The following is a 24539-nucleotide window of genomic DNA, read 5'->3' on the forward strand; positions in this document are numbered from 1 at the left end:
GAGAGAATTAAAACTATGTAAGTAGGTAGAAGATGGTAAAATACAAATACAAACTTTCTTGGCAATAGATCCATGTTTTGGAAATGGTATTAAATATGAAAGACTCTCCCCATTTGGTAATTTAAAATTGGTAGCTATAAAGTAATAATTATTACAAATGCTATCCTTTTTTCCATAATATATTATTTTAAGTGGAAAAGTGAATTTTTTTAAATATGGTTTACTATCTTTATTTGTATACTCCTGAAGAAGTTAGGATATCTACCAATTCACAGAATCATGGACTTTCTTTCAGCTACATGCTCAAAAAATATTATTTATGACAAACTGTCCAAAAGTTGATAATTCCTTTAATTAATATTATATGAAAGGCATTATCCAAAAAGTAGCCCGCTTACAGTTAGTTTTAAATTCAAAATATTTACATTAAAATATCAGGTGGAAATACAGTGTAAGTCTTATAGAAGAGTTAAGAGGGAAATAAATTATGTACTTAAGAAAAAAATTAAAGGACAAAAATACACTTGGTACCTTCACATCTGTCTTCTATTACATATTATACATTGTCAGCCTGAGCTAGGGAATAAAAGTTTAAGAAGAATAATAAATCAATAGGTCAAATACCATATTCTTGAATTATAAGGCCATTTCTTTGAAAAAAAGTAAGGACCATACTTTCTTTAATTCATAGCTATGCTTTATATTTAGCAAATTAGAATAAAAACATGGTAACAATACAGAATAAAGGCATGTCACTCCCAACAAGAGCATCAATTGCTCATATTAAAGGGCAATGCATTCTGCTACTTCAATGAAGAGTTCATTTCAATTATCTAATTAAATGCAGCAAACAGTAAGCACCTCCTATGTGTAAGTCATGCGTGTATATATGTATGCATATATGTATATGTGCACATATTTACACACATATGTAAATTGTATTTGTCTTACTCATCATTACTACCTGAAGAAAAAATAAGAACAATCTCTAAAGTTAATATTTATCTGTTATTAAGCATCTTTTCACATTTCCTGAGATTTGTCTTTATTTTTAAAACAATAATTTTAGAAATTTTAAATACTACACAATCTTTATGTTGAATGAAGGCTAGACTTCAAAATGTTACTAGCATATTACCATCTGCTAGGATTTATTTTTGTTAGCCTTTTTGTGGTGTATGAAAGTGTACCTCTTCTCTAATAAAACTGATTAGCACCATTTATATGCAAGACACTGTGTTAAGTGGTAGTGACAGGATACTTAGGCAAAAAAAGAAAAAGTTCCTGTCTTCAAGGATCTTGAATTTCTTACTAAACTTGTTACCCATTAAAGAGTTGTGGGCATGAATTTTTATACACATGTGGAAACTCAATAACCCATATATAATTTCATTCTGTCATGCAAAAATGTATTTGAAGTGTTGTTGTATATGAAAAAAAAAAACAACCATGAAATTCTATAAGAAATAAGAACCATGTTTAAGCATCCTTTCTTTTTTTTTTCTTTCATGACACATGAAAATTGGAATAGTGGACCTGAAGCATTAAGATTCTTTTCCTGACCTTGATAGAACAAGTTGTTTGACATATTTGGATCACTTGTTCTATCATTTTCAACTACTTAATAATTATTTAAAATGACCTAGTGCTCAATAAATATTTGCTAAAAACATAAAATCCCATTAGTAAGTGATGTCCTAAAATATGGTTAAAAAATAATAATACTAATTTTAGCACCGTGCATTCATCTTACTGTCAGATAATATTACATTTAGGCAGCTAATTTAAGTCACTTATTTTTCTTGAAACTTAACAAGTGCCATTATTTGTAATTCCGTCAAAACTACAGAAAGAGGAACAGCTTTGGAATACCAATTACCCTCCTATTAGACAATCAGTAGAAAAGATAGTTATCACTAGTTTTTGCAGTAAACAGATTTTTGTTAAGAAATTTAACAGAAGCCTTAAAAAAGACCAAAACTAAATTTTATCAATTAATTACCAACTTGACTGAAAGTTATTAATCTGTCCCCCAGATATTAAAATCAGAATGTGAATGAAAGAAAATCACCTTTTTTTTGTGTAAATTCACAAGCCATCAGTTTTGGACACAATAGCTATAGCTGTGTGTGTTGCGTGTGTGTGCGTGTGTATGTATATATGTGTGTGTTGCCAATTCTGTAGTCATTAACTTAATATTCAGTCCTTCTACACATACTTTATTGCATATTTTTTAATAAACTGTGAAACTACTCCTAATATATCTCTTGGTTTTGAGAGAGTTATGACTATATACATCTTAGGCCAGCAATTTTTTTCTGACTTCCAACAAGTATTTTGTAAATTTCTATCGTTACCTAACCTTAGGTAAGGCAAACAACTACTTTGTAAGATAGCCTTCAATTCAAAACAATTGCCAATGTTTCTTGATAAGGGAGTGACTAAAGTTGGGGGGTTGAGAGACTGAGGGACAGAGGGAAAGGCAATTTATCTGGTTTGACAAATCTTGTCTGGACTTTCAAATTCTGCTCTCATTTCAACTTCCTCTGCTGCAACTGGAAGCTATTTGGGAATCTTACAGGGTTAAAAAGGGACAATAGGGCCTTTTTTTTTTTTTTTATTGTTTTAAGGTTTAGTAACCTTTAAATGTTTACCATTTGAGAAATTTCATTTCTATTTTTTTTGTATTTTAGGTGCTATTTAAAAGATTCTAATATTAAATATACAAATTATTTAAAAGCTAAATTATTTGCTAATTAACTGTTATTATTTCATCTATTTGTAGACTATTTGGTTCTATCTTATAAAATTAGATATTTGTTAGGTACAGAAAAAAATGGAGTAAATGATAAATTAATAATTGTCTTTTGAAAAAAGTCATCTTTTAATTTCCTGACCTACAAACTAAATCTGCTGTGAAAGTCATATCAATACCACTGAAACTTCATTCCTTTTCAACAAATGATTCATACATCTTATTTCCTTAAAAGTAATGTGGTTTTAACAAGTTAAAGAAAAAACTTCATTTTTTTTCTAGTAGTAGAACATTTCAAATTTGTCTGTAATTCTCCATTATTGAAAATTCTGTTTTATGTAAAGAGATTGTTAAAATCACTACTTTCTTGAAAATACAGGAACATCATTCTATTCTTAGAAGAGACCTGCTTCAAAAGTTTATTTTTTTTCTTTGTTAATAGTTTAATTTATTGATTTATGTATGGTTTTTTTTTTGTTGTTTTTTGTTTTCCCCCCATCAAATGACTTCTAATGTGAAATCTGAAGTGTCTCCACCTGATAGGGAGCAAGTTCATAAAATATGTTTATCTCATGTATGATTTCTCCCTAAGTTTCTTAAAGAAACTTATGGTAGCTGTGTCAGTAGAAAGGGAATTTATTATGCCACTGTGCTTAGATCTCCCTCTGAGGATATCCAATGTTTCTCTATCTCTTTCTCTGAGAGAAAAATTGATGAGCTGGCTAAATTGTTAGATTTCATTCTAGATTCTCCAAAAATATTCACAGATGAACTGAAACTCTAGCTGAAGCATCATCAAGGACTAGGTCTTCCCTTCACACTTCACTATCTAAATGAATATTTGATGCTTCTTTTAAAATACGTTTTTGCCATTTTCTAACCATGAATATTAAAAAAAGGAAAGGAGGTAAATAACAACATTGCTCAATATTAAATTCATTTAAATTTCGTTATTAACACATCAACAGCTGCTGCAGAAATTAATTCAGAAGTCTTGGCTAAAGATTTTGGGAGTGAAAGGAAGAACCTTTGAAGTTAAGTTTAATACAACAATGGCACAATATTAACGGAGAATGAATGATACTATAAAAATAGAATTTATGACAAGAAAAATCTGAAACTACATTTCTGAGGCTTTGCTGTCTCCACTTATGAACATTGAGCTTTGAACAACTCTTCCAATTTATATTTATATACTTTATAACTCCACCAGAGGATCAAGTATATAAATTTACAAATTATCAAGTGAAATTCCTACTACATAGGAGTTATAATTTTTTCTTTACCATCCTAAAACTATGATTCTTCACCCTACACATTTTCCACTGTCCAAACTATCTCCAGAACCTGTCTAAAAGTTTAAATTAAAAACAGAACTAAAAAAGGTTTATATGAAAATTCACTGTACCTACTCATAGCGTAGAATGTGTGTCTATGTATAATAGACATACATTCTAAAGATTATTAAACAGATATGAGTTATGAATATATTAACTACAATTAAATTGACTTTCAAAGTGCATTCACATATATACCAAAATAACTACTGCAGTATTTTGTGGAAACAAAAATGGAAATAAAGTGAATGTTCCTTGATTGAAGAATGTCTGTATAAACTATGGCATATGAAAGCAATTAAAGAACAATCGAACATTTATATAGAAGTTTTTTTTCCCAAAGGACTTTTACATGAATTTATATTTCATTGTTGCATGGGATACTATAATCCTGGGCCACTATAATAGGACTGTCATCCCCATTTTACAGATGAGGAAATGCTAAGTTTTAGGGAGGTTAAGTGACATTTCCATAATTATATACTATAAAAGTATTAGTAACAGTATTTGAGACTTCCTGACTCCATATGAAGCATTATATCATATTGTACCGCACGACTTCTCAGTTCCTAAGGCATATTAAATTACAAATAAAAATTCATGGAATTGTAGGAAGGCTAAAAATTCATGGAATTGTAGAAAGGCTGTAAAAATTAAAGCAAAGGATAAAGCAAAAAATAAAGTAAATTGAAACTATATCCACTCATATGAAAGAGTGTTCCAAATCACTACTGATCAGAGAAATGTAAATTAAGACAACTCTGAGATATCACTACACACCTGTCAGATTGGCTAAGATGACAGGAACATATAATGATGAATGTTGGAGGGGATGTGGGAAAACTGGGACACTACTACATTGTTGGTGGAGTTGTGAAAGAATCGGGCCATTTTGGAGAGCATTCTGGAACTATGCCCAAAAAGTTATCAAATTGTGCATACCCTTTGATCCAGCAGTGCTACTACTGGGCTTATATTCCAAAGAAATACTAAAGAAGGGAAAGGGACCTGTATGTGCCAAAATGTTTGTAGCAGCTCTTTTCGTAGTGGCTAGAAACTGGAAAATGAATGGATGTCCATCAATTGGAGAATGGTTGGGTAAATTATGGTATATGAAGGCTATGAAATATTATTGCTCTGTAAGAAATGACCAGCAGGAGGAATACAGAGAGGCTTAGAAAGACTTACATCAACTGATGCTGAGTGAAATGAATAGAACCAGAAGATCGCTGTACACTTCAGTGTTGTATGAAGATGTATTCTGATGGAAGTGGAATCTTCAACATAAAGAAGATCCAACTCACTTCCAGTTGATCAATGATGGACAGAAACAACTACACCCAGAGAAGGAACACTGGGAAGTGAATGTAAAATATTAGCACTACTGCCTATCTACTCAGGTTACTTATACCTTCAGAATCCAATACTTAATGTGCAACAAGAAAATGGGATTTACACACATATATTATATCTAGGTTATACTGTAACACATGTAAAATGTATGAGATTGCCTGTCATCTAGGGGAGGGAGTAGAGGGAGGGAGGGGATAATTTGGAAAAATGAATACAAGGGATAATGTTATAAAAAAAAATTGCTCATGCATATATACTGTCAAAAAATGTATGATTATAAAATTAATAAAAAATAAAATAAAGTAGAACAATAATATGTATAACAGCCACAATAAAGTATATGAAAATAATGAAAGACATCTAAACTCTCCTTAACTATAAATAAATAATGTTGAGCCTAGGAAATAGATAATAAAACTCCTTTTGTAATATGGAAAAGTAGAAAAACAAACACAAAACATAACACTGGCTCAGGAATCAGAGCATCAGATGATGATGATGATAATTTAGCTTTAGCAAGAACTAAAACCTTGCCTTTGATAACTGTGTAACCTTCAGCAAACTTTATTTATTTTTTTTGTTTATTGGAATTTTTTCGGTATATTAACTTTTTAAATACACATTTCTTTATGACATATTGAGAGAACAATCATAACAAAAGGAGAAAAACCACAGGAGAGGGGGAAAAAAACAAGTGAGGATCTAACTGTATAACTATGTATATAACTGTATAGCTATACAGATAGAATCTAAATTCACTTCCAGCTTTTAGATCTGGGATCCTATGAGCACAATGAAAGTTTAAGTCATATAAATAATTGTCAGTTCTGTTAGTTCTGCTTAATTTATTCTTTGTTAAAATCTGGTGAACATACAGAGGAATCTCAAAGTTTATTTAGTTGCCATTTTTCTATTTATTGTAGGTTTGGAGCATTTTATTTTATATGGCTATTGATTAACAGGACTTCCTTTTTTAAAAAGCACTTGTTCATATCTTCTGGATATTTATCAGCTGTAGGAATAACTTAATCTTATAATTGTTACATTACATGAGATTTGTTTTATTTTTGTTTCATTTTCCCCATAAGCAGTAGAATAATGGTGGAAGAGAAAGAAAATACATGCTTGCTAATTGGAAAAAAAAAAAAAAAAAAACAATAATACTCCAAATCCTCAAGAGGATTCATGAGTACATCAATTTGAATGTACTAACAATGCACATTACCACCCAGGATTGATCATCTTCTAGGGTTACTAGTTCACCATAGGACAGTCCACTCAAATGCTGGAAGCTATTTTTTTTCCCCTGATAGGTCAAAGATGTCATTCCAGTATTAACACTAACCACCTGAAATCCACTATAACTTGCTCTTATCACATGATCAGCCTATGTTCTTCATCAACATGCCTCATGTTTTATGTTGCAGCATACTAAGTACCACCATATGCCCTTTCCATTGTCCTTTTTGTCATACTCAATTCTTGGGAACTGTAATCCATGCTTTGCCACTATGTCACATCAATAGTATAATACCTATATTTTTTTAAAATAGCCTTTTGTTTTCCATGAAAAGTTTATAGTCAAAAATGTTTGCAGAGGCTCTTTTTGTGGTAGCAAAGAATTGGAAAATGAGTAGATGCCCATCAATTGAGTAAGGACCTTTCCAATTTCCTAAACATAATCCGGAACAATTTTTGGTCTCCTTTGTTTAATTTTGGGTCCAAGTTATTTCTACTGTCTATACAAGATTTACACAATGATGAACAATTTCTATAGGTTATCCATCAATTTGCACATTATATAGGCAATATATTCCTTATTCACTTGTGTGCATGATTAGGCCAGATTCTTCAAGAGGCTATGAAAAAATTTAAATCATAAAAAAATTAAATAATTAACTAATACAAAGCTTTTACTAACACAAAAAATAGAAATATAGAAATCAATATTTTAATTTCATGAGATAATATGTAAAATAAATAGTGGCAAATCTAGGATATAAGTTGAATATAGAGGTCAAATGAAATACTTTTTTAGAAGCAATGATATTGTTGATTTGATTCTAGAGGCTGAAGGAATAAGGGCAGCTGGCAGGATATAGCAACAGAAGGGGCAGGGTGGAAAATGTTTAGAAGCAGTCTACAGCAGAAGTTGGAATTAAGTGGCTTAGCTACTCTTGGGGATGTATCTAGGCTGTTCAGTATAGAGGGTACAGCTTCAAGACTAGCACCAAGCATGATGTTATCTGCAAAAATAAGGACTTGAAGGCCTTTACTATGATCTTCTTCAACTTGTACTTTACAGTAACTTCTTTATTATAAGAGAAAATATACTTGTGAATTATACATTTCCCAGTTTTATGCTTTACCTAATGTTTGAGATCAGAGAGTTACCTAATGTTTGCGATCACAGAGTTGTCAAATATGGTTGTCTCTATTGTTATCTCTCAATAAATCTCCTTTTTGACACATAGATGAAAAATCCTTTTTTGAAAGCAAACATTTAAGGCACTACTTACTTCTACTAAAACAAATGCTTTCTCATAATCCACAAATAAGCATAATTGAACCTTGCTTTCTTCCTGTCTTTTATGTCTTTTATTCTGTTACATTGTGATAAAGATGTGGTCCAATCTGAAATATCTGGCAAATATACATTGCAAAAGTTTGCCAGTTATCTACTAATATCTTCATTGAAATGCATTCATTTCATTGAAATTATTCATGGTAATAATGATAGCACATATTCAACTAAGTGTTTTACACCTTACACATGATTTTAATGTTATATTATTCAATATATGTTTTTAAAACATTTAGCCTAGTTTAATTCCAATTTTGCTAAAACTTCTTTATAATAGTACATTATGATTCAATTAAAAGTTTTAAGAAATTGGTTCTTTCTCTCCCAAATTTTATTTGATCTCTTCATATCCACACTTTTATTATTTTGCTGATTTGTTGATGTTACTTTGACTGAGGCACTAAAATTTTTGTTACACTCAATTATTTTACCCATTCCAAATATGCAACAGAGTTGAAATTTTAGGCTGAATACAAAACACATTGTCCCTTTGGAATTATAAGACGGAAATCTTCAGTTCAGAGTTCTTAGCTTCCTTTTTTTCCCCCTTAAGTTATGTTGACAAAGAAATATGGATGTAGATTAATGGGAACAGTTTCAGAAGAAAAATTGAACCTGCACTCTTTTTAGTTCTACTATATTTCCAGTCAAAAGGAAACCCTAATTGATAAATGTTAATGACACCATCTAGAAAGGAAATTATGGGAAAAATCAAACTAGAAAGTCCCAACCACTGACTTGTGGCAAAAATTTTTCTTATGGGAAATTTATAACACATGTGTACTCTGAGAATCAGAATACTGGCTAGTTTTGTGACATCTGGAGATTTTTTTTTTAATTACCAAAAAGAAACAATGCTTTAAACTTCTACCAAAATAAATAAATAAATAAATAAATAAACTAGTAGTATATCTACCCATCAGCCAGAAAATGGTATTCATTTAGAAGATTTACTCATTTTATCATCAAAGCAAAAATGAAAATGCCAGATCATGAACCAAAGAGAGGTAAATGATAAAAATTCCACAACAAATTCTGGCTAAGAATTATATTATAGTTTGATTTAGATATAATTAAGTTGAACAAATATTAATTTTTTTTTAATGCGAGCATGGGGAGAATGTGAATTCTGATATGCAAATCTAAAAGTGTGCAAAGTAACTGAAGAAGAGCACTGCAGAATACTACATGAGAAGATCAAGTTAAGTGCGTGTGAAAGAAATGCCATGGAGTTTCCAAAAGGAGCTAATAATTACAAAGCGAAAAAAAAGTTAACAATTCAATTTTTTATATTATAAAAATAAAAATTACTTCTTTAGTAAATTGTATTATAATTTATAGCAAAAGCTGAGTTTTGAGGAACTTCATAATTGCTCTTATAAGGTAGATATCAGCTCCGTTTTATAAGTAAGGAAATTAAGTCCCTAAATTTAAGTGACTTGACCATAATTATACACATAATTAGTCTCATCCCAATTCTCAGTAGGACTAAAACTCTACAATTTAAAAGAAACTCATCAGAATCTGATTCCAGTCTATCTTTCAAGGCTAATTATACATCACTCCTCCAGAACTCTACAATCCAGCCAAATTGGATTAGTTGGTGTTATCTAAATGGAATATTACTGTCTGAGTCTCCCTATGCATAGGCTAAAGCACAAACCTCTGGACTCAGAGAGATACATTCACTTCATCTCACACTGCCTAGGTGGCAGGTTCTCTCCTTCGCTTCTCCACTGAAACCAAGACTCTGGAAGGCCTTTAAGAAAACTAGCCAAGCCTGAAATGAAGGTGATAGGACTTGGAAGGACACAATAAAGGATTTGAACTTTAATACCTGGTTGTTCTTGTAGTGATTACTGAACTGAAAAGAAGGCTGCTCCAGAAACCCCAAGAAAAACAAACAGGAGAACATTACAATTGTGTATGATAAAAACAAACAGTACAAATGATTACTCAGTTCAGATTTGGAAATAAGGTTCCAAAGTACCTATATGGAACCACTTAATTAAGATTCAGAAAAGATTAAGGATAAATTGTCTAAAAAGTCGAAAAGGTTTGAGTTGATTTGTTACATTTTTAAGAAATCTGTTTTTCTTTGTCTTTTTCCATTATCTCAATGGGGAGTAGATAACAAGAAGATGAGAAAATAAATTTATGTTCATTCTTTTTAATAGAGAGGTGAGAGAAGTTGATACTACATATGAAATATTATATCATTTGAAATCACTGTATAGTTTTATTTAATGTTTTATTCTGTTAGGAGAGAGCTCTTACAAAGTGAGAATGATCTCTAAATATTTGTAATAATAAAAACAAAACATTCACAAAACTTTTTTTTTAAAAAACTGGTTATTTATTAACAGTAAAAGATTGTTAAATAAACAAAATGGAATTGATTCATCTTTTAATAAATCTAGCATCATTTCTTCAGAAAGCTTGAAAATAATTCAGCATTTGAATATTATCATTCATTTTAAAGAATTTAAAGTACTCTTGGAAATGCATACCTCCCATATTAGACAATTCATGATAAAAATGCAAAATTGAATGTTAAAACATTAAAATACATTCCAATGAAAAATCTGTGGCATCATTTTAATAAATTTTAAATATATTTTAAATATAAATAAATTTTAAAATGCCTACTTCTTAGGAGGTTAATAAATAGAAAGGGACAAATGCTCACTTAAAAAAACCAAACTAAATAATAGACAATTTTAAGAATTAACAATATAGCAAATGTTTATATTTAAATAATATTTGTCAAATTTGATTTTATTACTGGTGTTATATACATACAGAAAAAATACCTTATTTGTCAAAACCCAGAGGTATAGTATGAATTATATCTTTTTGGCTATTTATTTTTAAAAATAAATACCTGTCAATAAAAAGATGGCACAAATTTCATTCCCTCTTTACAATAAATTTACATTTTTCTACCATAGTGGTCTATTGCATACACAAAGTTAGAAAAATGCAAAAAACCCAAGTAGCATATTTTGTCATAAAAATTCATGAATATCATTACCACATGCTTTCTTCCCTTAAAAAAAAGTCTAAATACCATCTGTGCAAGATAGCCTAATTAAGAGATTAGGACCACAAAAGCTCTGTTGGTTCACATTTTTAAGCACATGCCCCTTTGGCCATTTAAGAAAAAATTAAATTAAACAATTAAAAAAAGTAGGCAGCAGTATCCCCTTTGGATTTAACATCAATAATTTGAATTAAACAGAAAATTGTTAATAAGAAGCTTTAACCAGTTGGCCCTGAATTTGGGCATCATCTTTTATGTCTCTGAATCTAAATCAAAATTTTATATCATAATTAAAGTAACAAGTATATAATATTTTAAATTATTGCAACTATTCTAACATTGACCATTGTATCTAACTCAACCCAATGTTTCCTTTAAAAGGATTAGTTCTACATTTACAGAAACACATTTGTGATTTCTAGGCGTACATACTTCCCTCCATCAAAGCTTCCTAAACTTTTTACAATTTATTATATATGACCAAAGGAAAAATTCATCATCTTGCAGACAGCCTACTAATAAATTTCTGTGTATAATCATTTAAAATGCCAACAATTTAAGTAAGACTATGCTACTCATATCTGCTACCACAATGTAAAGAGCATCTTACCATGTTTTCAAGTTTCATCTCTGACAATATCAAACTGTGGAAAATTATTTAATCTCTCTAAGTTTCTACTTCTATTAAATGGTGATATTAATGTAATTTTTAAAATTGTTTCAAAGTGATGTTACAAAAATGGTAATATCTAAATCTTAAAATAATGTTACTTTTTAAAAAAAATTTAAAGTAAAGTAACAAATTAAGTATAGATTAGAAGGGGACCATCAGAGAATATCAAATTTGCATCTCTGCAAATTCTTCACTTCTGATGAAAACAACTGAGAATGTATAATCTGCTAGTACTATGTCGACAGTAGCATTTTCATGTAAGGACTATGCTTACCATAAAAATTTTAAAATTAATTTCAACTCCATATATTAAAAGTCATCCTTTTTAAAAAGGCAAATTTCTAAACATGAATCCACTGTGCCAACTCATTTATCACAAAGGGTTAATATCTTTCGATTTCTAGGGAGGAAAATTAAATGACAGCACTGGTAGTCAACTGCTAGGCTAAAAAAATCATAGTATCTAAAAATCATAATCTTGAACTATAACTATAACTGCAATTGTAGCCATGTGTTCTATTCATAGAACAGAAATCATCAGTTACTATCTTATGTGATAGATTGAGAAGTCACACTAATGTTGAAAATTAAATCAAAGATGACTAAAATGATTTTTTGTTTTATCCAAAACCTTTTTTTTTAAGGTAGGCCTCAACAAATAAAACTAAAGCATTTTGCTACAAAAATATGTACATTTTGAATCACAAAGATGAATCCAAAATTAAATATTTACAGTTAAGAACCAGAAAAGACTAATTTCAGCATCATACAATACTAGTTTATTGATTCATGTTCTTTCCTTAGATAATAAAAACCATTTCTCTTCAATGTTTGCTTCTATAACAATTTCATATTGTCAACAGATGCTTGGACACTGCTTGTTGAGCTTATGAGATGTTGCCAGTGGAAGCTTACTGTTTCAAGCTGTAGTAAATTAATCCCAACAGAGCTGGGTTTTATTTGTTTCTCTAATAGCAGAAATATTGATAAGTCTAAGCAGTACTATGGACAACAGACCACCAATGATCTTAAAAATCCATCTTAAGGAGGGGAAAATTCGGAACAGAAAGGAGTGCAAGGGATAATATTGTAAAAAATTACCTATGCATATGTACTGTCAAAAAAAAAAAGTTATAATTATAAAATTATTTTTTAAAAAATTAAAATTATCCATATTAAAAAAATCCATCTTAGAAATAATATTAGTGGGAATGAATGTTACCAATGGTATTTGAAGATTACAATACCTTTAAGATATTTACAACAGTGTCTTTGTTCTTTTGTTGTTTATGGTAGAAAGTGCTATTTTATTTATGAATACATTTAAGCTTAGCATGCACACATATAAGCCCCATCTAAAAATAACTAAAATATAACTCTTAAATGTTTTTAAATTTCTACTTTTTCTTTATCCAATGTGATACAATTGTTATAACAATAACCAATGTGATAACATTCAGAATCTTGCTTCACCTTAATTTTTGCCTTTGATGATATAACATTTAGTGTAAAGGCATTCATTTTCATATTTATCACTACTATCAAGCAAAAATTCCCTTTAATCAGAAAGCACATTTTAACTTTAAAGTACAATACTTCATTAGGTTCATGTATCACACTTTTAAGCTACTCCATAATTAGATTTTTAATTAAAATTATGCTACTGCAATCATATTAAAAAGCAGTAACTACCATTTATAAAGTGCTTTGATATTTGCAAGCTCAAGTCTTCTTCAATCCAAATACAGTGCTAGATTTAATCACTCTGTCAAATTGGCTCTCTAAATTGTTTTGATTTCCATTTTTCTAATAAGTAATGATTTTCAACAATTTCTGGTAGTCATCAATAGTATGAATTTCTTTTTTTTAAAGAACTATTTGCAACCTTTGGATGGTTGTCTATAAAGGAATAGCTCTTAAAAGTTATAGATTTGTGTCATTTTGTTATAACTTTTAAATCTCACACTTCAAAAAAACATGCTTAATGTGAAGGTTAAATTTCCTCCCCCCCCCCCAATCTGTATCTTTTCTTCTAACTTCACTTAAATGTTTCCAAATATGTTTTCAGAAATTTTATGTAATCAGAAATCTTCCCTAAGATAAGTCCTTTTACTTTCCTCTACTTTTTAATCAACCTGGCTTATTTATTTTATGTTTATTATTAATATGAAATTTAATGAAGCATATCATATGCAATGCAATTCTTAAATCTATTTTCTGCAAAACTGTTTTCCAGCTATCCTAGCAGGTCTTAGCTAATAATAAAGGTTCCTTCCAGATAGTTTATGGTCTTGTGTTTCTTGAGCAATAGACATTTTTGCACCTGGGCGTTTGCTTATATAATCTACTCTCCTAATTCCCTCTTCTGTTGTTTGTGTTTATTGTTTGTTTAGGACCAGGGAGCTTTTTTTGATTAGTAATATGTGATATTGATTAGAGACCTTATAACTTAAAACCTTAAAAAATACTTTTTTCACTATTATTTCCCTTATAGTTCTTGACCTTTTCCCTTCTATGTAAATTTGGTATCTTTTTAACTAACATTGTATAGTGTCCCTTTACTAATATAATCAATATAATACTAAACCCCTAGATTAACTTTCATATTATGTTATCTGTTATTTTTGGTTTTGTCTCTTTTTTTAATCTATAGTACAAATTAGGAACACGTATCTAATACTAATTAATTTTTAAAAACTGAAGCTAGTGGCAATCCTTTACCCCAATCTTAGTGCAATGTTTCTAGAATTTGTAATATAATTTAATTCAAGTTTTTCTTCATTTGAGGATCTTGTCACTTCATCTTAGTCTACTTAGCTACATATTTTACCTTTTGGTCATATATTGAATTTATAGGCCATTATAACTTCATTTTTTTCCCCACATTATCTCATTCAATGGAAGGAAGTACCCAAAAGAAAAAGTGATGAATCCAAAAGAGTACAACCACAAACACCAAAGAAATCATTCTGACCCAGATATGCATTGTTATTTAACTTTCTTGTGATTTCATAGATTCTTTAAAAAGACCAAGATATGTTTCTTTTGGGATATATAAAACCATAAGACATGCATGGCCAAATCAATAATAGAATAATAGAACAAAATTAGTCAATTCTAATCTATGTGCTATGGCATATCTCAGGACTAGGACAAGAACCTTGGACTGTGGAGAGTTATATCATAAAAGTTTAAGTCCTTACTATCTCCTTTCTTTTCCAAAAATCAATCATTCTTGTGTTTCTCAGATGGAATTATGCCCATTCTCCTTCACTATAAACTGTAAAGGATTTTACTCCAGTTTTATAGATAAAGAAAACTAAGGTTTAGAGAATGGAAATAATTTGATTAATTTTATGTAGGTATTATTTGTTTTAGCCAGGACTTTAAAACTCAGATTTTCTGACTACCATTCAGGGCTTTCTTCAGGGTATAGCATTATGTCTTTATTCAGGATTATCAATTATTCAAATTAAGTAAATACTTGAGCATAAAAAGGTACTTTGCTAGCAAACATAAAATTGGAGCATTTTCTCTACCTAGAAACAGTAATCCTTTACATTTCACAAGGCTCTCTGTGATACTTTCTTGCCTTGACTTCAAAGGAGTCTCTAGGTTCAGATCAGCTCTACTGGGACCTATAGTAAAATGATAAATTGCCTCAGAGTCTGTTTTAGCTCATAATGAGTCAACCTCTACAAATGTTAACAGTATGACTATTGAATTTTTTTTTTTTTTTTAATTCAACTTACTATCCCATTATTGGCTATTGCATTAGGCCTACATGAAGATTGTGAGTTCTCAGAAAAATAACAATTCACACTTTCAATTTGTGTTTCTTATATAAGTTAATAAATACAATAATCTTTTAAAAAATATATGGTATTTTAATAGTTTTAGGAGTTTAATATGTGACATTTTCCTCATGGCAATTACACTCTTTTCTTCAAGGTAATTTTGCATAAAAAGCATAATTAGTACAAATATAGACATAGGACCTTAATGGAGTTTCTAAACATTAAAATTTAAGCACTTATTAAATTAATTGAAATCTATGAAATAACAATTTATATATTTCATTTCTTAAAAGTTATGCTAACTAGAAAAGCTTTATTTAGTTATATTATTCTTCATTCAAATCTAACATATTTTGAAAAAGAATAAAAATATTTTATATCAGAAATTTCAAAACGTTAAAAATGTGCCAAAGGTAACATGTCTTCCCACAGATATGTCTACACTATCTTTGGAGGATTTTCAGCATCAATTCACATTTCAATTTGAAATTTGAGTTATATTAAATTCCCTTTCTTAGAAGACTATATGAAAAAAAACAAACACACATACAAACACATGGAAACACAGGGGCATGATCAAAGGATTTTTAATTCAGATGTATATAGTCATACATTTCCCATAAGCCAGAGATTGCTATTTAAATGATGTTTCTTAATAAAGCCAAAATTTTGAAGTCCACAATTTAACTAAGACAGAGGCCATCATGCATACTGACAATTGAGCAGCTTGACAATATGGGTTCCTTCATTACTGCTTTTTATTCATAAGAACAGAAATCTTACATATCAAAGGAACACCAAGAAAAGAAGGAATGGGAGAGTCAGGCTACAAAAGGATTCAACTGGAAAAGCAGATCAAACATAAATCAGCATTGATCAATAGAGATTAAAAGAAACTAGCTTGGAATAAAAAATGAAAAATAAAAATACAGAATAATGATAATGAATTCCATTAATTATTTTCTGCCATTAGGTGGATCATTATGAAAATGTGTTATTTAGTATCACTGTGAAACTTCTTAATTAGGGAATGAAATTATCAGCTGATTTTCCTTTTTCAAACCAATGGCTAATGATGAAATATGGGACTGTGATCACATGCTTTATTTCATTTATTCAATTTAAGATAAAAATAAAATATGAATTTTAAGCATAAAACTTTTAAGTTTAAAAATATTGCAGTTTACAAATAAAATTCCCTCAATAAAAGACTAATAATTAGATTCTCATAATATGACTATGAATATTAACAATAAGAACGTGAGAGACCACCAACAGACCTACAGTTAGAATGGCTCTCAGAAACTACCAATATCACACTAAACAAGGCACTTCAACCTCTCTGAGTCTCAAGCTCTTTTATCTATACAAGAAGAGGCCTAGAGGTGACTATACAATGCATATTTAGCAATCAATAACCTATATTTTTTTAAATCTACAAAATTTGAAAGTCAGCCATCTTAATGTGCTTATTATAGATATTGAGACTGAAACTTGAGCTGTGATTTCATTAGATAGGCAACAACCAGATAAGGAAACTGCCCCCCCCCCCCCCCCCCCCCCCCGCCCAGAAGGCCAATTAGCAGTGTCTCTAAAATTTTGTCTAGAGCATTAAAAGTTGAAACTATTTGTCCAAGGTCATTCTGCAAAATATGCCAGAAGGACAGCTTCCAAGCCAGCTCTGCACCAAGCTGATGGCAGTAATGCTAAATTACAGTAATACAAAATAAGAGTGTATAGATCCCCTCCCCCTCCAGCATTAATTATATTCATGGGGGAACAGGAGGAAAGGGACAAAGAAGACCAAACTGAAGTGCCATATTTCAAACTGTTTCATTGTGGTCTCAGTGAGTCATACTAAATATATTAAATTATATTAAATATATTAAATAAATAAATACTGCTGTTTATCTGAAATATACTCTTTCTTGTCACTGTAATTAAAGAAAACAAAAAAGAATCATCATTTTCCAACTATCTCTGGGTAATATGAGAATTCAAAGAAGTCATTATCAATCTTTTGGAAAAATTCCATTTCATGTGATAAGGAGAGGTAAAAGAAAAGTTCATGGCTCCAGGTAGTGTTTAAATTGACAAACATAAACACATACACACACACACACACACACACACCAGTCATATTTTGTTTCTATTTAATTCATGTAGGTATTAGTTCTAGATTTAAAAGATGGAGGGAAAAATTAGAATATCTGTATAAGCCTATAAAATAAAATTCCTGTTTCCAGGAATTTTTAGTGCTTACTAGAGCCATTCTCAATCTGCTCAACAGTATGAAGCTAATTAAAGAATAGTATCAGGCTTGCAGCTAAATATAGAAATCAGAATTTTGGAAAAATTAATTTCCAAATAAATGCAATCAGTCTACTTTTCTTTTCCCTTGTTTTCAATAGCAAATTCAAGCATCAGAGGTATTATTCAATCTACACAATCCTTCCAAGAATACAGAATGAGATAGAAATAGAATTAAATAGAGCAATTTTTTTCTTCAGAACTCAATATACTAGTAATTTTAAAAAACTTATTTTATAAGTAATCTCAGAGATTACTTAGTTTTCTAACAGATATCTTTGTGAATTTTTTTAGGTTACTAAAGTTGCTAGTCATAAGAAAAAGTTTCAATAACAATAAAAATGATCTTAATATTCATAATCTGCCCAAATTTAACTCTATTTTCAACATGTTTATCTTGATGCTAATATTAAATTAATTGTTGTAGGTTTTTGATTTTGTTTTGTTTTGGTTTTTTTAGCAAGGCAACTGGGATTAATGACTTGCCCAGGGTCACACAGCTAGGAAGTATTCCATGTCAGAGGAAGTACTTGAACTCAGGTTCTGCTGATTGCAGAGCTGGTGCTATTCACTATGGCACATAGGAGCCCCAATTGCTCTTTCTATATAGAGAAAAATCTCAAAATGATCATGAGAATTAAACTACGGTTGAATAAGGGTTTAAACAAGGAAGAATGAAAAAGAAAGTTGCTAAACTCTAGTCAGGCAGACTGTTCCTTAAGAGTTAAGAAGACAATGTTCATGTTCAACAAGATTAAATGGAAAAAATGTGTCTATAAATGTGTCAATAAATTTATACATTTATTTGTAAATGTGTAAATAAATGGAAAAATGTGTCTATAAAGTAAGATACAGTTTTTTTGTTTGTTTGTTTTAATGCAAAGTGTTATTATCTGCAGTAGGGCTGCATTCACTTAGTATACCCTCAAGGAACAAGTGAAATGATAATGCTAAATGTAAAAGAACCTGTTTCAAATGGTGGACTGGAAAGCTTGAATGAAGTGAACTGTATACTCAAAAGAAACAAATTCCATTTACTGAACTTTTAAAAAACAAAAAAGAAAATAAAACTTCAAAAACACTGAACTTTCATGAAAAAACTCATTGTTCTGAATCACTGAATCAAAAAATCAACTATGATACTCAATCTAGAGCTTTTATTATATAAGAAGTATATAAGGAATTATGACACATCCAAATCATATACAGTGGCATTATATAAAACTTTGAATTCAAGATAAACTATGAAATGGGTCTGATTAGAATACATTGTTAAGCAGGTTGACACTATTTCAGAGCTTGATACAGCTGTATTGTCCTTATTGTATTGTTGATACAAACAATACTTGAGGAAATGCAGGTTAAGATAATGACATCAAAAGTTTGCTCTCACTTTTGATAAGATTCCCACATCTTAATGAGTACTAAAGAGAACAGAAAGAAAAGATAAGGAGCACATTCACTCAATTAGGAGATTAGGACTACATAGCTGGATGTCCAGAAGCCAAATCACATCAGGAGAGAAGTCACTCCAGGTATCTATAAAGTTCTAAAGCCTGCCAGTGAGACAGAAGACAAGATAACTTAAGACACACCTCAGAGTCCTTGAAGCAATAAAGAGGTAACAAAGCTCACTCAACAATGCACATATCAGGAGATGATTTTAAGGAAAGGGGAAATAAAGAAATTGCTAGTGTCTAATAAAGGCTACAGAACTACAGAAGGGAAGAAATCAATTCTGGGCAAAAAGAGAGACTAAGGTCAATTCCCATACTGAGCCCACTCAGAGAAGCAGAAAAAGCCAGAATTAATATCAGAGCAAGAATGGATTTGAAAACATTCTGAACTTTGATAGTTGCAGAATCTACATTACTCTGAAAGGAACTGGGGCAAAGAATGACCCTCAAAAGAAGCTATGACCAAAAAGAAGAAAACACAGAATATATGAAGAAATACTATAGGATAAATCTAAAATGTAACACTAAAGAAAGCAAAGTCATAAATAAAGCATTTTTTAAAAGGGAGGGAGAGATGAGGGAGCATAAAACTCAAAGAAAGAATAGAAGAAAGCAAGAGATAACAATGCAATTAAGAGACTTTTGAAAGCAAAACCCCAGAGGTAGTAAGGGTGGCAAGCAACGATTAGAGATGTAAAGGCAACAGAGAGTAGATCTCTAATAGTCCAGTGGCAGAAGAGTGGGCATTTTCATGTGCATTGATGGTAAGATAAAACCTTATCCCTCCACATTGCTGATGGTACAATGATGTAGAACAATAATCATTGTCTAATACAAGTCAGCTACTTGCTACAATAGATTCAACACCAGACCCCAAGTCAAGAAAACCTGGGTTTAAATACAACCTCAAATTTTTAATAGCTGTGTGATTCTGAGCAAGTTACTTAATCTCTACTTGCTTTAGTTTCCTCACCTGTAAAATGAGGCTATTAATACCACCTAATTTCCAAGGTTGTTGTGAGGATCAAATGAAATATTTTGAAAGAGCTTTATAATTCTTGAATTACTTTATATTTTGGACAGAACCTGTTAGTAGATTACAAATGACCCAAATGCTCTCTACTCCTAAGAAGTAGACTCTCTAAGAGAGATTAATATTTAGCTTTTCTGAAGGTTTCATATATTATATTGTGTAGGTTCCTTTTTCAGGTTATAATACTTTTTACATAGAGCTTTTTTCCAGAAGCACTTTAATGCAGTGATTAAGAAAGACAGAAAATGGGATTTTTGCCACAAATAGTAATGTTCACAGTGATTTTAAAAAAAAAAAGAAAGAAACTTTGCCTCAAATATTTAATCTTAGTTTTCTCATCCATAAAACGATGCCTACCTCATATAGACATAATTTAGTAGTTTAAGAAATAATTTCTAAAAATATTTTGAGATATATGGTTGCTATGGACCTTTTTCCTTTTGTACTGTCAACATCCATCTGTGAAAAATGAAATTTACTTTTTAAAAAATGCTCTAGAAATCCATTCTTCCCAAATAAATTAACAAAAGTACTTTCCTTAATTTCCCCAGTAAATAATTCAAGTAGCATTTTTAGATCTTAACAATAAGTCAGTTTTTAAATCACATATGGATTTTCAAAAAACTTTCTATAGTGAAGCTCAACAGATATAATTTATTTAGCATTTGTTCCACCAGCCTTATAAACTGTATATATTTTATTCATAATATTAATGAAAAATTACCTGTGCTGATTTCAAAGTATACAAAGAGAACTAAGAGGTATATTAATACAGACTAAAAACTATTCCTAATTGAGAAGAAACTATTGTAAGGAAAACCAAACTTTTTATTTCATTTATCTTAAAGTAGAGAGAAGAATGTGGAAGATGGGGAAACACAAAACAGGAGAACTTACGTTTTAATCTTTTAAATTCTTACTATGTACACAACAGTATACAGTCGGTTAGGAAAAAAAAAGATGACAAACCTAAAGCATCTCTTAAAACACTACAACAATTTATAACTGCATAATAATAATAATAATAATAACCATTGTCACTAACATATGTGCCTGCTGGAATCTATAAAAGCAAAAATAGGGTCTTTCAAAAACTCTCTTTATATCCCTATTTTAGGTCAACCAGAGTATAAAGGTTTCATCAATCACTTAGCTGTGGTACATGCTAAGTCCTAAAAGGGAACACTATGGGGAGGGGGTGTAGAAGAATGGAGTGGGAGGGATGTCAGATGAAGAGGATGGAACAAAACTGTCTATTGCAATGGAAGAACTTTCTTCTGCATATACACACTGTCCATTGTTCCACTATTGAAGAATTGTATTAATCAATATTCAGATGCTGGTCGATGCTGGTCATCAGTGATTTATTATTGAAGGCAATGTTCATCTCATATGAAACAAGTTAGTATTCTGAAATCTGTCACGAAGACCGGCTTTAGTTGAAAGTGAGAAGGGTACCAATGTAACTCCAAACCAGCTTCATTCAATATTCAACAGGAGAAAAGAAACCTTTTCTAGGTTACTTAAAGGTTATACTCTAGGTTACTAGGTTATTCTAAATATCTAAGTCTCCAGGAAAACTAGTATCTCATTTTGATTAGTAGAATTATGAATGAACAGGAAGGTTCATGTTTACTCAGGTTATAAAAGAACAGGTACAATTTTATGGAAAACTGAAAAGCTATTACTATAGCCCTAAAACAGAAATGGAATAGTAACCTAACATTCTTCTGCTAAGCCCTCCATCCCTCCTCCCTCCTTCATTCCCAATTCTTATCTCTAATCACTAAAACTAATCCTAATCACTAAATCACTAAATCCTAGTCCTAATCACTAAAACAAAGACAGAAATGAAGTTAAACTCTCAAAAAAAAGTGATAAAAAATTTTCAAATTGATTTCAACAATAAATAAAGGTTAAAGTACATTAGAATTGATTAAACTAAATAACATTCAGGACCTTTTGCTTGACTACACAAAATATCAGCAAATATACCATGTAAATACAATAATAAAACAATGAATAGAATAAGGACTAGAACTCTGTGGGGGGCTCTCAATGAGTAACTCACTATACCAAATACAAGTCAGCTTCTTTTCTGTGATTTATTGTCATTACAAAGATCACCTAGAAAAATTAATATTACACTGATTGAATATACCTTTTTGTAAACTGGTAAGCACACTATAATTCTCCGTGCTAATGAAAAGCTTAATACTACAAATAAAACATTTCAAATTTTGAAATGTTATTATATATTATAAAATGAACAGTTTGATCTTGGACAAATCACAATTTCTTTGAGATATTCTCTCAAGAACAGAAAAAGACAGATAGTCCTGTTCATCCTTCATTTTCTAAGATATTGGTCCTAGAAATAATGGAATGATGTGTTGACTTGAATGTGAATTGGATTTAAGTGTGGCAGAGTTGCACAGTCATCAGCCTCAAAGTCCAATGGCAAGACAAAAATCAAAATGATCAGTGATAATCCGTTTTTTTAATTTTATTTATAATTTTTTGACAGTATATATGCATGATTAATTTTTTTTATAACATTATCACTTGTATTCATTTTTCCAAATTATCCCCTCCCTCCCTCTACTCCCTCCCCCCGATGACAGGCAATCCCATACATTTTACATGTGTTACAATATAACCTAGATACAATATATGTGTGTAAATCCCATTTTCTTGTTGTACATTAAGTATTAGATTCCGAAGGTACAAGTAACCTGGGCAGACAGACAGTAGTGCTAACAATTTACATTCACTTCCCAGTGTTCCTTCTCTGGATGTAGTTGTTTCTGTCCATCATTGATCAACTGGAAGTGAGTTGGATCTTCTTTATGTTGAAGATATCCATTTCCATCAGAATACATCTTCATACAACATTGAAGTGTACAGCGATCTTCTGGTTCTATTCATTTCACTCAGCATTAGTTGATGTAAGTCTCTCCAAGCCTCTCTGTATTCCTCCTGCTGGTCATTTCTTACAGAGCAATAATATTCCATAACTTTCATATACCATAATTTACCCAACCATTCTCCAATTGATGGGCATCCATTCATCTTCCACTTTCTAGCCACTACGAAAAGAGCTGCTACAAACATTTTGGCACATACGGTCCCTTTCCCCTCCTCAGTATTTCTTTGGGATATAAGCCCAATAATAGCAATGCTGGGTCAAAGGGTATGCACAGTTTGATAACTTTTTGGGCATAGCTCCAAATTGCTCTCCAGAATGGCCAGATTCTTTCACAACTCCACCAACAATGTAGTAGTGTCCCAGTTTTCCCACAGCCCCTCCAACATTCATCATTATTTGTTCCTGTCATCTTAGCCAATCTGACAGGTGTGTAGTGGTATCTCAGAGTTGTCTTAATTTGCATTTCTCCATCAGTAGTGATTTGGAACACTCTTTCATATGAGTGGATAAAATTTCAATTTCATCATCTGAGAACTGTCTGTTCATATCCTTTGACCATTTAGATCAGTGATAATCCTGGATGCAAAAGATAATCTTGGCATCTCTGATATCTGACCAAACTCTAAATGTTTCAGCCACTTGCATGGCTGTTGAAATAAATTGTTCCCACTGGCATTTCCCTGAGGAAAATCTTTACATATATGGGACAGACATTCCCCTAACTCACTGATAGGTTTAAGGCTTATCAGTTACTCTCCACTTCATTGAGTCCATCTACCTAGATCATTTTACTACAGTATGGTCTCTGATACAATTTCTTAGAGCCACAGATAAGAAACAGGTAGAGTAAAAGGTTTTTCAAGTACTTTCTAGATCTAAATCCCCATAATTCTATGATTGTTCACATTACATACTCTAGGAACTAAAACTAAAACCTACACTAACAACTATACACATTGAATTAGCTTACATGTTTTCCTCTCTTAGGAACAACTCCCTTTACTCTCTATTCACCAACATTTTACAGAAAAAATTATAAATCAAATAGTATTTGGGAAACTGCACAGTATTATTAATGACTATGATTCTCTCATATAAAAAACTCATAAATATTCAGCTATCAATGTTGTTCGGCTGCAAATAGGAACACTACAATCTATAAGGAAAGGCTTTTAGCAAGAAATAATCTAAAAAAAAAAAAGATTCTTAACAAGGAAATATATAATTTAAAAAAGGATTGAACTGGTTATGTGGTGAGAACAAGAAAA

General features: G+C 30.7%; 1 protein-coding gene across 1 annotated transcript in view; it reads right to left on the reverse strand.

The window, feature by feature from the left end:
• Positions 1-24539, reverse strand: part of ROBO1 (roundabout guidance receptor 1) — a 582961-nt gene that overhangs the window by 290143 nt on the left and 268279 nt on the right. The gene's annotated exons all lie outside the window — the stretch shown is intronic.

This window comes from Sminthopsis crassicaudata, chromosome 3, assembly GCF_048593235.1.
Source record: "Sminthopsis crassicaudata isolate SCR6 chromosome 3, ASM4859323v1, whole genome shotgun sequence".
NCBI lineage: Eukaryota > Metazoa > Chordata > Mammalia > Dasyuromorphia > Dasyuridae > Sminthopsis > Sminthopsis crassicaudata.